General features: G+C 34.8%; 1 non-coding gene across 1 annotated transcript; it reads right to left on the bottom strand.

Moving 5' to 3' along the window:
• Positions 1-6,046: 6,046 nt before the first annotated feature.
• On the bottom strand, positions 6,047-6,153 carry LOC111723353. The gene has a single exon (XR_002771917.1). It is a non-coding gene; the product is annotated as a U6 spliceosomal RNA (small nuclear RNA).
• Between the last annotated feature and the right edge of the window lie 11,347 nt (positions 6,154-17,500).

The following is a 17,500-nucleotide window of genomic DNA, read 5'->3' on the forward strand; positions in this document are numbered from 1 at the left end:
AGGGACCTTGCTGGACAACCCAGGGTCTGGGGACAAAGGGAGCTAAGTGCTGTGAAATTTACACACACACACACACACACACAGAGCATGTTCTGACTTGTGAGAGATGCCACCATATTAGCCCTTCATGAGGCTAACAGGTGCTGTCTAGAGCCCAGAATTCAAGGCTTTTTATTAAGGGTTTGGGGGCATGTATACACAAGGCAGAAAATGAAAAGGTAACAGTTTCATGTTCTAATTAAACAGGCAGTTGTTTGCTCAAAGAAAAAAACGATCAGAGTGAAGGACAGGGGAGTACTAAGCTACAGCTCAAGGAATATGCTGGATGGGACTTCGTGAGGGAAGTTATAATTTACAGGTCAAGGTGGCCGAAGCTGCAGAGTGTCTGCAGGGGCAATTATCAGTCACTTTCTAGTTTTATGTATATCCTGTCTCTAAAATGTTGACCTCTATTTCTCATCTACTGTGCTGAACATTCCAACCTCACCTCACCACCTTACCTGTGCATCAGTGTGGGAGGAGGGGAGCCTGAAACTCAGCGCTATAACCCATGGGAGATGACAGGGGAATGCCAGCCTGCTCTAGCTTTCGCTCACAACTTCCCACTAGTTATTATCATTTTACTCCAGTATATTTTTATGTTTTTCTGCTTTCCTTTCTATGACTTCTATAATACATGAAATATTAATACGTTATTTATTATTTTATTTGTTTTTGTCCTTGTATCTCAGATGGTAAAGTTCAAGACCGAAAGAAGTTCACATGGATTATTCAGTGCTGTGTCTATATCCCATTACGTATGTACTAAATATATATTAGTGGAATTAATTTATTCATTGAATTAAATAGGTTACTATACGGATAAGAGCTAATATTTACTGTATTTCCACTGACTTCAGTTATGTTATTAAGCACTTTTGAGACAGTGTCTCACTGTTACTTGGGTTTACAGCAACTTCAAACTCCTGGGCTCAAGTTATTTTTCTGCCTCAGCCTCCCAAGTGGCTGAGACTATATGCGAATGCCACTATGCCTAGCTAATGTTTTCTATTTTTAGTAGACCATTGTTTACTCCTACTCTGGCTGGTCTTGAACTCCTAAGCTCAAGTAATCCTTGCACCTCTGCCTACCCAAATGCTATGATTACAGGCATGAGCCACCCCACCCAGCCTGTTAATTACCTCATCTTATTCTCAGATTTCTGATGAAACTTTTGTCTTATAAATAGATGATTCCCATAATCATATAGTGAAAAGCCATAATGTTTTGCATCGACACACTATATTCTCATACTATTAGATTCAGGTCATACGTTAGCCCAGGAAAGCCATGATGGGCCAACTGTTAAGGAGCAGATTTTCTACTTTCATGAAGATAAAATGTATTTCATCATGTAATTGAAGCAAATTGTGTTGTAAGCAAAAATGTTGTAAGAACATTTGTAAAAAGGAATATTGCTGAATTGAGAAGGTAGAAAAATTTTATTGATGTATCAAGCTGAATAGATGTGAATTTTATAATTTAAAAGAATTTCAAATTTTTGAAAATTTGACACATTTTCAGTTTTTGACACATTAAATAAGATTTCTTATGATTGTATTCTTACTTTGGTTACTAGGTTTATTAAAGATGGCTGTAAAATATGTTAAAGTTATGATTTTAGCAATGATTAGTTATTATAATGATTTCTAATATTCTTGCTTCCATGGATAAAAGGGCTACAATATACTTCATAAAAGTATTTGAAGCCACATTAGTTTCCCTAAAGAGAATCTTAGAACTCATTGATGACTAAGTAAACTGTAAAATTTTTCTGTCTTAAGAAATTCAACAATAGAGACAAAAATCTTATAAAACAGTAACCAAAAATATATTTTTTAAACTCATATGTATGTATGATTTATCAATGTTAAAAAGGCAAGGTGGTTATTTTATTTGATAATACCTAAACTTATATATATTTATGCTCAATTCTGCAATTTTGTAAAATATAATGCTAAAAACATCAATGCCTGATAGGGAATATTAAAATTAATAAATCATAACTAAAATGTTATATTCATCTTTCTAATATATCATTGTGGATGTTACATGAAATTTTTAAAAAGTGAAAGTTTAAAATCTAATGACTTTTAAGAGGAATGAGTGACACTTGACTCCATAAAAATAGTATCGATAGTAAAGTGCATAATTTTTATAATTTTTATTCCTTATTTCATTTTAGAAAAGGGCATACAATCCTTTGCAGTATTCAGTATCATATTATGTGCTGTCATGAATCTGTAAATGCTGCTTACACTGCAGAAAAAATATACAAATATTAAATCAGAAATTTAAAAATTTCCTAATGTTTCAAAGCAGAGGAACAAATGTAACATTTTTCCACACTTTCATGTGTGCCTATTTAAGCTATTCTTTTAATCCATCATCCACACTGCTCTTTTTAATATGTTCATTTCATCTATTATTAAAGTAGCTGTAATTTGCATGCTCAATATTTTGACTCTGACAGAGAAGCTCTACTTGGGCTTATGAAATTTAGTTTTCAGCTTTGCTGTCATTCTAATTTAGATTTTATCTGACAATAAATGGGAAAATACAACCTACATATAAAAACTCATCTAACATACTTCTATGGAAATATATTTAAAAGAAAGAAGCATCAGTTAATAATAAATGTAATTCAAGTAATAAACAAGTTAATTGAAATAATTTTTTTCCTCATACATATACCTTATTCATATGTTTTTCTTTTTTTCCCCCTAAGACAAGTTTATAATGGGCAAACAAAATGCAAGCTATACATTTTTATCCATATCTGCTTGGGATTAGTGTATAATATATACTACTAATCTTCCAGGAAAAATAGAAAGGTATACATATATATGTGTAAATTTATAACTTTCTATATACAAACATATACTATTATAAAAGCAAATGTGCTTTATGTCATTCTCCTAAGAGTGTTACTTTTCATTTTATTTATTTATATCATTATTATTATTTTTTTTAGAGACAGAGTCTCACTTTATTGCCCTTGGTAGAGTGCTGTGGCTTCACAGCTCACAGCAACCTCCAACTCCTGGGCTTAGGTGATTCTCTTGCCTCAGCCTCCTGGGTAGCTAGTACTACAGGCACTGCCACAATGCCCAGCTATTTTTTTGTTGCAGTTTGGCTGAGACCAGGTTTGAACCTCACCCTCAATATATGGGGCCAGTGCCCTACCCACTGAACCACAGGCATCACACTATTTTTCATTTGAGAAACTGATACTATTTTTTGATAAATTTACCTTATTAATGGTTTTTCTTAATGATAAATGGGAAAAATTTTCTTTTCAAGGTAAATTTAAGTTATATTTACACTCTCACATCTAGTTGGTAACTGCATAGCTAAGGCTGCAGTCGCATAGCAACACAAACTTAGCAACTAAGGGTGCAACTTTGGGTGTCCCAAAAGTGTCCCAAAAGTCTTCCCTAAAGTTGTTATACATAAGTGAAAATGAGAAATTGTAGCTAAATGTACTTTTCTTTACAAAATATTTTTACAAAATGTTACAATGAGGTGGCCAACAAATACTATTTAATAAATATTCTCTAAAATTTTGCAATGAATAGTTTGTAAATAAAGGTACAGTTAGATACAGTTCTCCATTTTCCTTATGTATGGTGATTTTTAGGCAACTTTCAGGACCCCCTGTAGAACAGCACACATTTATTATCTCACAATTTTTGTGGGTCAGACATGTGACTATTTCAGAATTTCTCACGAGGATGCAAGTCAAAGGGTCACCAAGGGCTCAGTCTCATCTGAGACTCAAACAGGAAAGGTGAAGGAATCTGCTTCTAAGCTGAGGATATTGTTGGTGAGATTCTGTACCTGTTGAATTGGAGACCACTGAGTTAGAAATAGTCCTCCACTCTGTTGCTCCCTGGAACTCCACGTTTGGCAGCTTACCTCTGGAAAACCAGGAAGGGAGAAAGTCAATGGAGTTGGATAGCAAGAAATTACAATTATATGTAATGTAATCTTGAGACTGATGTGCCATCACTTTTTGTGTGTTTTTGATAAGAGACAACAGGCATCACTCACCATTCAAGTAGAGAGGGTTGCATAAATCCATGATTGTCAGAATATAGTGATACCCGGGGTCGGTCTCACAGTCTGTCTACGACAGTAACCCAGCTAACTCAGTTATATCAATGCCGGAACAGAAACGTTTCAGATGAAGATGAAGTAGAGAATTAGTTACATGAAATACCTCAGGAGTCTGGGGAAAAAATAGTACCCATTCCCTCCCCCCCCTTTTTCATTTGCATCAATACTTTTTCCAGATGATTGCTAACACCTTCTAAAATAATTTTATTAATTTAAGAAAATTGTTACAGGTGAACTATTTCCTCATTAAGCTAAGGTTATGTACTAAATGCTGTTGGAATTGCTGGATATACAATGATTACTAAAACAGACATAAAGAATCAAAATTAAAATCTACAAGGCATTTAGATTAAAAAGATATTAATAATTCTGCCTAAGCTCTTTTATAAGTAACTAAGAGATACTCATGTTATAGCAAACATTTTTTTTTTTGCCTGTCCCTTATAGAAAAAATTTACCACAAGTGAAGAGAATAAGGAAATAGATATTCTATCATTTCCTCTTACAGTAATTTCCTTTTCTCTCCAAACTTTTGATTCTTCTTTCTCTCTCTCTGTTTTAAATTTCAAGTTAATGTGAGGGTGCAAACAACTACATCAGAATAATTGAGTTTGTTAGTTAGAGCCCCTCCTATAGAAGTGTCCCACACCCCAAAATTGTCGTACACTCCTATGTTGTGCCTATCAAGTGGGAGCACCCCAAAGCCTCCCCTATCCTCTGTTGCCTCCCTTTTTCCTCCTTCCCCGCAACTTGAGTTGACATGAGTTTTTCTCGTGTATGGGCGTGAATTAGATTGTCTACTGGCTTCATAGCAATGCTGAGTACATGGGTATTTGCTTTTCCGTTCTTGTGATAGTTTACTAAGAAGAATGTGTTTCAACTTCATCCAGGTTCATACAAAATACGTAAAATCTCCATCTTTTTAATGGCAAAATAGTGTTCCATGGTATCATTATACCACAGTTTATTCATCTATTCCTGAGTTGATGGGCATTTAGGGTTTTTCCACCCCTTGGAGATTGTAAATTGAGCTTCAGTAGATAATCTAGTGCAAATGTCTTTATGATAAAATGATTTTTTTTTTCCATTGGGGTAGATGTCTAGTAGTGGGATTGTGGGGTCAAATGGGAGGTCTAATTTCAGTTCTTTGAGGATTCTCCATACTTCTGTCCAAATAGGCTGTATTAGTTTGCAGTTCCATCAATAATTCTCTCTTATATCATGATCATCATGGCTTTTTTTGGTCCTGATTTCTCCCCAATATACATGTACACACACAAAAAAAATTATTTGACAATTAATAGTATCAGAGGTTTCCTGAAGTGTTAAAATTTATACATATATAAATAATGTAATCCTCATAGGATTTACATAAATAATTGCATGCCTTACTGACTCATGAAATTCATGTTTCTCCAAGTTATATTGCATTAGGAATTAAGACAATTTATTTCCCTGTTCAATTCCTTTCTATAAGTTTCTAATTTATTTGCATTGCCTGATTTCTTCTCCAACTTTTACCCATATCTCTATTATTTTAAAAAACATACATAGTTAAAATTCTAAAATTGATAGAAATCATTCTATTTATTCATTGTCTGATACGATCATCAATGATAAACCCTGTTACCATCACACCTTCTAGGAAATGACATTAATAGAAATATACCCTGTAATTAATCTTATTTAATAATTTATTCTTTTCCTTTATGTTATAAAGAACATATGCATAAATTTATGTTCACTTCATATAGCAGAAATGCCATTCTGGATTTTGGGGGACGAGACAGGACTTGGGGTACACTATATAGTAATTTAAATTACCATATTTTATTCATTTTACCCACAGAAGTTTGAAACTCCAGAAATGCATTCCTAATTTTTTTGTTTAAATACAGAAAGCTTCATGAATTTGTGTGTCATCCTTGTGCAGGGTCCATGCTAATCTTCTCTGTATCGTTCCAATTTTAGTATATTTGCTGCTGAAATGAGCACAATGCATTCCTAATTTAAAGATTGAAATAAAGGGCTCTCTCAGAAAGTTTCTATTTGTAAGTTTGCTTAATTTAACTCGATAAAACCCTCTGAATATGTTTGCAGAGAACCTATGAGCTTTCTAATTTCCTTCAGGTTACAGGCATTTCTGCAAATTTACAAAATTCCTGCAAAATTACAAGTATCTTTCGTTTGCTATTTTTATGTTGGTCTAATAAAATACATCGTACATCTAAGTAGTTGTATTATAAATAATTACTTTAAAAATTGCACAATTAACTGCTAATTTAAAATTTTTTGTTTGTGCTAAAATTAAGATAAAATACATCCATCTAGCTATATATGCATTATCTTGTTAATGTAACCTTCAGTGACCCTTACCTTTATGTATATAATTAGTGTATTAACACTTTCCTTGTGATACAGCTAATTGCATTACTATTTTTTGAAAATTATAGTTGCCTGTTGAGATTTTTCATAGTGATGAGGTATACTTACACAGTAAGGAGAAATGGTTTTGGAAAGATAAATCTTGTGGAAATACAATAGCTTGTGCTTTGACTTACATTAAGGAAACTGGGAAGCAATTTGAGTTTGCAGATGATATTATCATCTAATCAAAAAGTCCAGTATTCGTTATATCTAGTTGGAATGTCATGGTTATGCCGTTCTTTAGATGCGTGTGGATGCGACTGTGTAACACAACATGGCAAGTAACATTATGCAAATATGGATAATGTGCTCAGGAGAGTTTTAGCTGGAAATAACACTGAAGATAACCCTTCTAGAGTCCCATAACAGTATACAGATGGAAGCCATTTCTTTCTTTTTTTTTTTATTAAATCATAGCTGTGTACATTAATGCAGTCATGAGGTACAGTGTGCTGGTTTTATATATAATTTGAAATATTTTCACCAAACTGGTTAACATAGCCTTCATGGCATTTTCTTAGTTATTGTGTTAAGACATTTATATTCTACATTTAGAAAGATTCACATGTACCCTTGTAAGATGGACCATAGGTGTGATCCTACCAATTACCATCCCTCCACCCATCCTCCCCTCCCCTCCCCTCCCTCTCCCTGCTCCCATATTCTTGGGGTATAATTCGGCTATAACTTTCATATGAAAGCTATAAATTAGTTTCATAGTAGGGCTGAGTACATTGGATACCTTTTCTTCCATTCTTGAGATACTTTCCAGCTCCATCCATGTAAACATGAAGGAGGTAAAGTCTCCATCTTTCTTTAAGGCTGCATAATATTCGATGGTGTACATATACCATAATTTATTGATCCATTCATTTTCTTGATTGGAACTCCAAAACCCCTGTTAAAGAACAGTGAACCTCCCAAGTTTCTTGGTGGAAGCCTTTGTGTAACAACTGAAACCTTTTGGATTAGATGATTAGGAACATCTGAACACTGAGTCAATTGCCATAAATTCCCTGATTACACGATGAGGACATTTCCCAGTGGATTAGTGGGATTATACTCTAGTGGAAAATCATAATACCGAAAGGGTGATGTGAAAAATGGAGCAAAAATGAAGCAGTTTTAGTTTTAGGTAACAACCATCAAAGCCCATTATTTTCAAATGATTACATGAAGGAATATTATAATCTACTTTCATTGAGTAATTTCATATAAGTGAAAACAAAAGAAAAATGATTTTACTCTACTTACTATTTTATGTTTAGCTGCAACTTAATAGTATATAACATATTTTTCACTTTCTCTTAGTATTCTTTTCAAGCTAATCATATTGCAAGTATTTAGTTAAAAAAGAATGGCTTGATGTTAATCTTTTTCTCTACAGATAACTTTAGCACGTACAAATGATACTTTGAGCTTCAAAATGATCCTTCCAGGATGTAGACTATATATGATTTTTTTGAGGAAGAATCTTGCTCTGTCCAATATGATTTCTACGTATGAGATTTTTGTCTGGAATCAAATTACACTGTACATGCACAAGACAGAAACTTTGTAAAGGCCTAAGAAATTGTCTAGGTAAGTGGAAAAACGTGAAGAAGGGATTAAATACTGAGGCAAATATTAGGTTAACAATCCTATTAGTAATTAATGCTTATAATGCTTCTTTGGAAAAAAGAACTAGTGTAGTTTATTCAATGGTTTTTTAATAAAGTTTACATTTGGGGCCCAAGAGGGGGGGTAATTTTAATTGCTGCAGATATGAGAATAAGTTCCTTAGCAAATGTTTTTTTTTCATTTTAATAAGAATATGTAAAAGTAGGTATATTCACTATTCTGTTTATATATCAAGACCTCAGTTATATATTTAGAGAATTTATCACAGGGTTTTCTAAATAACAAATATTCAATATGAACTATTAGTATTACTACACACAAAAGATCTTACTGAGCAGTAAATACTCAGTGATTATTCTAACTTTAATTACACAAAAACCAGGCAGGCAAAATGAATAGGCTAATGAAATTGGGAAGTGATAAGATACTCCTTTGACAATAAGAGAATGAAAGCCCTACCTAAGTACATTTAAACTAATAAAATAATTACTGTTAGCACGATACAGGCCTCACACAAATAAATACGCACATCAGCACATACATCTGTAGTATGCACCCATGTATGTACATCTGCCTGCACACACATAATGACTTTCTCAGACTCAAAGTTTTCTCGGAGTCATCACTGTGTACACTCTAAATTTCCTCAGTAACCAAATCGTTCACCTTCCATCTAACTCCATAATTTTCATAACCCCTTCATAGATGTGTGTTTTTTGAGCCAACTACTTTCTGTTTTACACACCTCAAACTAAGTATATGTAAAACCAAATTCATCCCAGGGCAAATTTCTTCTTTTATATTTGCTGTCTTGTTAATGATTCCATTACCTATCAAAATATCTAATTCAGAAGTTAGCAGACTGAAAGTCATTTCCAAAGTTCTTTCTGTCTCAAACCCCAATATGCAAATGCTTTTTAATTCTGTGTTCCTGCCACCCACTTACCCTTTCTCCACTCATGCTGCTGCCTTATTTACTATCTATCTTTCATGTACGTATGATAATTCCTTTACATGATCTCTCAGCTTGTACTTTCTACTCTTCTAATTTATCCTCGAAATATTTGAGAAATTGTTCCCCAAATAAAGTTGATTATACTATACTCCTGATTAAATCCCTTTTATGCTTCCCTCTAATTTATGTGATAACATTCCAATTTTGTAGGGACCTGCCAAACAAACCCCCACTAATTTTTGACCTTATTCATTTTCTTGTGTAATTGTCAAACCATCCACCTTCTGTCTTCTATCTAAATCAAGTCAGATTTTCTTTAACGTGACATGTGTAAACCTTTTTAGATCTTCTAGCATCTGTTTAGAAAGGCATTGTCCTTTATCTCCTTGATAAATTCTACTAATAGTTTTAATTCTAAAATGAATATCTCCTTGCTAAATTATCTTCCAGAACACCAAGGAAAGTGTATCATTTCTGTCTTTAGTTAAAAGTTAATTTTTGATAACACTTGCCACTTTATATTGCATTATTTACCTCATTTACAACTTTTGTGAAATTACTCTTTATTGTACTTTCAGCATACAGAGAAAACATATTTGCTAAATATATACGTTAATTTATTTATCTATTTGGGACAGCAAATTTGTGGATAGTCACGTTTGAAAATGTATAATACAATTTTTATTCCTTTGTTCCTGTTCTTATTGTTTAGTTGTGGACTCATGGTGCCTTTGAAAATACTTCTATGGGAAATTAATTTATCTTCACTGGCAGCAGAATTGCAAACAGGAAAATTCTAGAACACATAAAATGAAAATGTGAAACCATGAGTCAATGAGATGTCTCTATTTCCTGTGTGCTTCTTATATTCATTAACAATTTCCATTTGGAACTTTAAATGTGGTTGAAAAGGAGAAATAAAAAGGAAAAAATAAGAAGAAAGAAAGAGAAATTTAAAGAAAACAAGAAAAGAAAACTACATCTCTGAGTTGAACTGTTTCCGATGATGGTAGGGGTTATAAATGTTCTGTTGGAAACTTGGTGTTCAATATCACCAATTTGTGTATTCTAAGGAGTGTAAGCCTGTTGAATGGCAAAAATGAGAATTATTACAAATTCTTACATGTTTAGTAACATGAAATCATTTGTATTATTGGTTAAAATCTTAATTTATGGTGATTGTTACCATCAACTGTTAATCTTAAAAGAATGATTTAAATTTAATAAATGTTAGAAAATTGTACTCAAACGTTGAAAAATTCCCTCCAGACAATAACGTTTATTGAAACTATTTTTAAAACATGTATAACCTATATTCCATCAGAAATAATTCTTTTGGTAGCTTGAACACATGCTAAAAGAAAGAGATACTTTCATGCACGTAGAGACTTGGGATCAATTTTCTTATCATGAGATATGAGACTAAGAAAATGTCAACTAGATCTTGCACCCTTCATTAGGTTTTAGGTCAGTACCAGACATGTGAAGCGTGCGTGTGGGACTACTTAAGGGAGTCATATCTTGATGTGCTTGCATTACTAGTAATAATGATTTTATAAGTTTGAAACCAATATCCAATTATTAATTGTAGCAGATTAGAAATATTATGAATAGGAAACAGCGTCTGGTCAAAGGGGGGCAGTAATAGAGAATTGATTCAGACCCATTTTCCTGGCTTTGAGCACAAAGTGCGAGACCCTGTCGCTTTAGTAGTCTGAGGCCTGATGTATTGAATATCCTCCTCCCCTCAGCTGCTGAGCTTGCAGCTGGCTGGAGCCCTTGAAGCCGCTTTCTGCCAGGGTGGCGCTGTGTGCTCTGGGAAAGTGCACTCTTTAAACTTTGTCCAACTCAGAAAGACCTGCTCCAGACCAGATAAGGAGAAGAAAGTTCTCTTTTCTTCTGCCACCTTAAGAGGAGCCTATCTGTTTGGACACGAGGCTGTCAGAGTATTAAAACATCACATCTGTGGTGTGTGACTGTGGGTCAGCTAGGATTTGGTCCTTGAGTCAGCCTCTAATTGGCTGCCTTATCATTTACATGAAGACCATAGACCTTAAAGCAGTAAAAAGCAACAAGTAAATCTATGCATTTAAGGTAATCAGCTGTAGAGTTAGTCTAGTTAGTAGGAATGCAAGAGCAGCAAGAACCATGATGAGATTATTTGCCTTGCTTTCATGAGATTTATGACTATAACACTGGTGTATGAAATAAATACAGTTAGCCTAATACTCAAGGTGGCATACTGGAAGCCTTAGAAAGAAATGTGTGCAACCTCCCCAGCCTTCTGCTCTTAAAACTATCTCTTTGTCTGTGTCTATTATTTCTCTATATTAATATTGTATAATTCTTATTAATAATTTTCCTTGGTCTCTATGCACCATTACACCATAAGGAAGTCGACTCACAGCATGTTGAGGCTGGTCCCTGATGGAAATACACAATTTTAATACAACTCTGGCCAGTGCCATACTTAGTGTGAGATATAGAACCTTCCTGCTCAGACCTGACTTGAGTATCTTTTTATTTATTTATCATAAATCATTCATATGTAAAATGAATAATGAAGATACTTTGCCATGATTAGTATTTCACATTAGATATCAAATTATATACATTTTAAGGAGGGTTTTTTAAAGTCTCCTTGCCTAACAGAGACAGAATCAGTTCTATTTGAGTCAAGATATTGTGAAGACTCACAAAGCTGATTAATACACAAAAGAATAATGAACTTGAACTTGACGAATAAAAGCAATGATACTAGTTGCCTGGCTGAACAATTACAGTATCTCATACAATCCTCATAAAACTTGGTGGTAACTTTACTATTGTCTGCATTTAATAAATTACTTAAGTAATCTTTTTCTTTCCATCACAACAGATTAAAATAAAACTTTTATAGAGTGAAAGTTTATATGTCATATAAATTTATAGAGATTATATAGAGTTTATTTATATTTCATATATGTCATATGCATAACTATATACTAATATATGCATAATATATACTAATCTATGCAACTCATTAAGTAGAAGTCCTCTGGTCAAAGCAAAAGGGGGATATTAGCTACCACTTTGTGTGTCCACATTTTAGACACTTGATAGAACTTGAGTTATTAAACAGAACTATAGTAGTCTTTGGGATGTAACTTGCCACCATACTATAGTAAGGCTAAGGCCCAGGAGAGAAGAGTTCTCCTAACACCTGAAACTATAGTCTGTTAAAATAAATTTACTTCTTTTTATGAATCATCTGTGATTGTCCATTGTAGTTTTGTACCCCACAATTTTGAAAAGAATTTTAGGGTATGATTTTCACAGTGGGAAACATTCCTATGATCAAATATTGATGTCTACCATAGCCACATATGGCATACAACCTAAATCTGTGTCAATAAACTTAAGTTGCTGGACTTTCTTCAGCCAAAATTTCTGTACATTGAATGGAACATGCTTTAGTCACATTTGACTAAAGGTAACTTTAATACCACGTGTAATCCAAATGCAAGGGAATTGCTATATTTTTATTTTTCAGTATTGTCAGTCACTAATTCAGTTGAACATAGTTATTGGTGAAGATGCCTATTTTGTTAGGTATTCACAGGAACATATTTATCGTTTAATCTCTGTCACCTATTTTCTGATTTTGATTGTATTGGCAAGAGGAAACCCATCTTTCCTGGCTAATTCCCAGTACACACGTTGCAGATGGTACAGTGTGCACCTGCTTGTTCTCGCCGGGCTGTCCTGGCTGTTGCAGGGCTAAGGAGTAAAGCTGAAGCGCCTGTGAGGTATTCCCTTCTGTACTGCCAAGTTGAGTTAATGGTAGGAATAGAATGGTCAATGTTCTACATCATATAAATGTCCAATCTTTCCTCTACTCTTTTAACTACCTAATAGTAAAACAAGAACGAAAAAGAAAATGAGATGACACTGATCTCAACATTAAAGGAAAAGAACATAAAACTGTAGGAAGAGATTGGTAATTTGGGAGATTCAATGCATTGAATACTTAAACATATATTTAATTAAGCTGGGTGCAATGACTCACACCTGAAATCCCACTACTCCAGGAGGTTAAAGTAGGAGGATGGCTTCAGGCCTGCCTCTGCGAAATAGATATAATAAATAAGTCTCCCCATGGTGGTGCCTGTGTCTGTAGTCCTTGCTACTTGGGCAGTAGGATCTGAGGCAGTCGGATCTCTTAAGTCCAGGTGTCTGAAGTTGCTGTGAGCTATGGAGATGTGACCTGCACTACAGCCCAGGTAGTAAGCTGAAACACTGTTTCAAAAAAAAAAAAGGAAAAAGAGTAAGGGACATCTAGAAGACAAACTTATTATACAAATCAACAAATAAAAGGGGCAATATGCATCAGGTGAGAACTCTTTCACAATCAGAGATAAAATATAAAAAATAATACAATGAATAAATGCCATACTCAAAACCCAAACCCCCAGAACTTTAACTGAAGTTCCTTTTAGATTTTATAAAATCGAAATGATTAACAAATGAAACTGGTATTGCGAATTTATAGATGACTCTTTATTTAAAAAAATTTATCTTCTAAATCAAGGCTTAAATGGTTATCTTGTCGCCAAAGACATTTAAGACTCATAACCACAGTTTCACTTTTGCTTCAATAACATGAATTCAAATAAAACGTTTTTGCTTTTTTTTTTGTAAAAGGTTGAGAGAAAATTTTTGTAAATTTCATTTGGTACATCTTTGGTGGAACATAGCAGTAGAATACTGTGTTCTTGTAATTTAATGAGATAGTAATACCACTGTGTTCCTTTGACATTCTGCTAGCTGGTTTTATGTACCAATTTTTCTTGTATATCACATCTGTGAGTTTCTTTTTTAAAAATGTTTTATGGGCCAGGGGCAGCAACTATTATAAGCAATCACTTCACAGAGGTTAGGTTTCCTGAATCCTAGCCAGTGTAAATATATTCCTTGGAGAAATTCAGAGTTGGAAAAATCTCAGGAGGACTTCCTAGTCAGACATGGAAGCATGAGACTGCACCTAAACTATTCATGTCATATCTCTCCTCTTATACCCGTTTTTGTGAAAGTGATTTCCTGTCTTCATCAATTCCCATGCCAACAAAATATTTCTTAAGACAGACACTTGCAATAATGTATAAAATCTCAAAGAAAAACCTAAACGTAACTCCTGACATAATTTTAATGAAAGGTTGCGACTACATTTACTACTTTTATTACTCTATTCTTGGATGTATTTAAGGCAAATACAATTCCTCAAAAACATTACACTGTCATGTTTTAAGCCAATGTACTCTATCATTTCTTCCCAAATTGTCCTAACTCTCATAAAACTAATAGTATCCATGCAAGTTAGAAAGGCAAAATGTCTGGAGGATAAAAGTCAGACCTGGGTAGAAATTATCCGCCTAAGCTAGTTTTACTGTTTTATGAGACCGAGTATGAAATGTTAAGTGGAATCTCTTGCACTAATGATATATCTCTAGTGGGAATATTATGTGAACTTCTTGTAGGGCAACAAAGCAGTGGTAGCAAACACAAATATGAAGTAAAGTCCTAGTTAATAATATTACTAATACTAAAAGTTAACTGGGTAAAAACAATACAATACAAATGTATTTTATAAATAATTCAACGCAAATAGTTTTGAAATGCAAGCTTGAAAAAATGGGAAGTGGTATTTTGTTGCTCTTTTGAGGATTTATTAGCACTATTTAGTTTCCTCCTTGAGTCCTGTTTAAGTGATGGGAAAGCCAGACGATAATCGACTCACCTTCGCCATCAACCTTACTGCATTTGGGCATCATAATCAATTTCCATATGTGATTCCTCATTTACAGAGAAACAAGGAAAAGCACGAGGCTGAGTTTCTTAAGGCATGTAAATGGGCCTGGAGTAGACTGGTGAATAATTAAATTGAAAAATGCTTATTTCCAGTCGGCGCCTGTGGCTCAAAGGAGTAGGGCGCCAGCCCCATATGCTGGAGGTGGCGGGTTCAAACCCAGCTCCCACCAAAAACTGCAAAAAAAAAAAACAAAAAAAACCTTTAATTCCATTAACTGTGACCAACCTACTAGCTAACTGAATAAATCAAGAAAAACAATGTAATTATTTAGATACTGTTACAATTTTATGAAAAATTAATAAACTTTAAGGCTGCTCCCGGCGAGCCCCAAGCCGGGCAGCAGTGGCAGCAGCTGCAGTTCGGTGCTCCGGGGCTCGCTGGAGCGAGTCCAGGCGCTGAGTTCGCCCCGCCGCCAGCCTGCTGGGTGCTCGCCTCCCCCAAAGCAAAGACATCAGCGCCACACCAGGCCTGCGTCGAGGAGCACCTGGAGGTGGTGGGCTCCTAGCAGAGTGCCATTTCATCAGCCTAGCTCACAGCAACCTCCATCTCCTGGATTCTCCTATCTCTGTTTCCTGGGTAACTGAGACTACAGGTGCCCACTACAACACTGGCTAAGTGGAGCCATGTGGAACCGAAGTAAGGATGAAGAAACTCAAGCTGTGGTTGCTGAAGACAGGAGAATGGGTGCAGGCGGTCCTAAGCAACACCTGCATTATAACCACTGCTTTAACATCCTTGGCTGCAGGGGATGACCCCAGGGAGGCACAGTGGAGACCGTCAAGTCCTACATGGAAGAGAGCCTCCCTGGTCACTTCTTACAAGGATTCAGAGCTGAGCAGGAAGGACTGTATTAAGTATTTTTGAAACATTTGAAGTGAACTTACTTGGGATCCAAAATCCACACAGCTGGAAGAGGGAATGTTACCCTTGAAAATGGGCAGAATTGACCCTCATGTAGTTCCAGCTCCTGGCAAGGATGGTGCAATAAGAACGCTTGTTTCTGGCTGGTGGGAATGTTGCCAATTACAGCCACTTTGGGGAATGCCTGGACATTGTCGGGTATAGTAGAAGGTTCTGGGTTACCATTATTCTAGCAGTCCTATTCTGAGGCGACCTTGGACAGTCCCTCCCCCCTCTTGACAGGAATATCCAATGTCATACTGTTTGCAGTGATAGGAGGCTGGAGCCCACAACCAGAAAGAGCCTGGCTCAATCACTAATCCATACATAAGAGAAGTAAGCAGGAGACAGCAAACTTTTCCCCTAGAGGTTATGCACAGAAAGTAATTTAGGTATTGAGCAGACTGTCTCTCTCAACAATTCTGCCAGCTTCTGTAGAAGGGAAATCTTCCAGGACAATATTCAAATGAATGGCAGTCTTTGTTCCATTAAAAACTTTATTAATACAAATGTTCTGGGTACTTAAGGGGAAAAATAAACTTTATCTATAAAAATTAAAAAGTAATAATAATAAACTTTAAAAATGTGATGCTTTAGTGTTCTGTACTAAATAATTACTTCAAAATAATTATGTAACACTTTTAAAATAAAGGTCATTCAATCTCGAACACCTGCCTACATGTAACTAAAGGTTCCAGGGAGCGTTATCACAGCAATGAATGAAGTCCTCCTGATTTATGTTTTCTCAGGGCTTATGGTCCAGAAAAGAAAACAGACACTCGAACATATCAACATAATGTTGTAACAAAATTTATTGCTATAATAAAATGTAAAACAAAATGTGTTAGAAAGCTAAACACAGATCATGGAATAAACAAAGTCAGGGAAGACTTGCTAATAGAGTGGTGGTGAAGTTGAGACTTAAGAATAATCTTAGGAAGATTTAAAAGTAAGCTATTACTTTTTAAATTTGATTACGGTTAATTTTTCCATCTTAATGCTTATTGTTGGGTCAGGGTATTAAAGCTTATATCAGCAGCTTTTTATTTGTTTGTTTTTTGTTTTTTGAATTTTTGCTTTTTAAAATTTTTTTTATTAAATCATGTCTGTGTACATTAATGCTATCCTGGGGTACAGAGTGCTGTTGCTGTATGCAATATGAAATACTTTCATCCAACTAGTTAACATAGCCTTTATGTCATTTTCTTAGTTACTGTGTTAAGAGATTTATATTCTACATTTAGAATTCACATGTACCCTTATAGGATGAACCATAGGTGTGATCCCACCAATCACCCTCCCTTTACCCACCCTCCCCCTTCCCCTCCCCTCCCTCTCCCCTTTCCCCATACTCTTCGGCTAAAATTGGGTTATAGTTTTCCTATGAAAGCTATCAATTAGTTTTATAGTAGAGCTGAGTACATTGGATACTTTTTCTTCCATTCTTGAGATACTTTGCTAAGAAGAATATTTTCCAGCTCCATCCATGTAAACATGAAGGAGGTAAAGTCTCCATCTTTCTTTATGGCTGCATAATATTCCATGGTGTACATATACCACAATTTATTGATACATTCGTGGGTGGATGGGCA

This window comes from Otolemur garnettii, unplaced genomic scaffold (genome assembly GCF_000181295.1).
Source record: "Otolemur garnettii isolate 467f Iridium unplaced genomic scaffold, OtoGar3 scaffold00010, whole genome shotgun sequence".
NCBI lineage: Eukaryota > Metazoa > Chordata > Mammalia > Primates > Galagidae > Otolemur > Otolemur garnettii.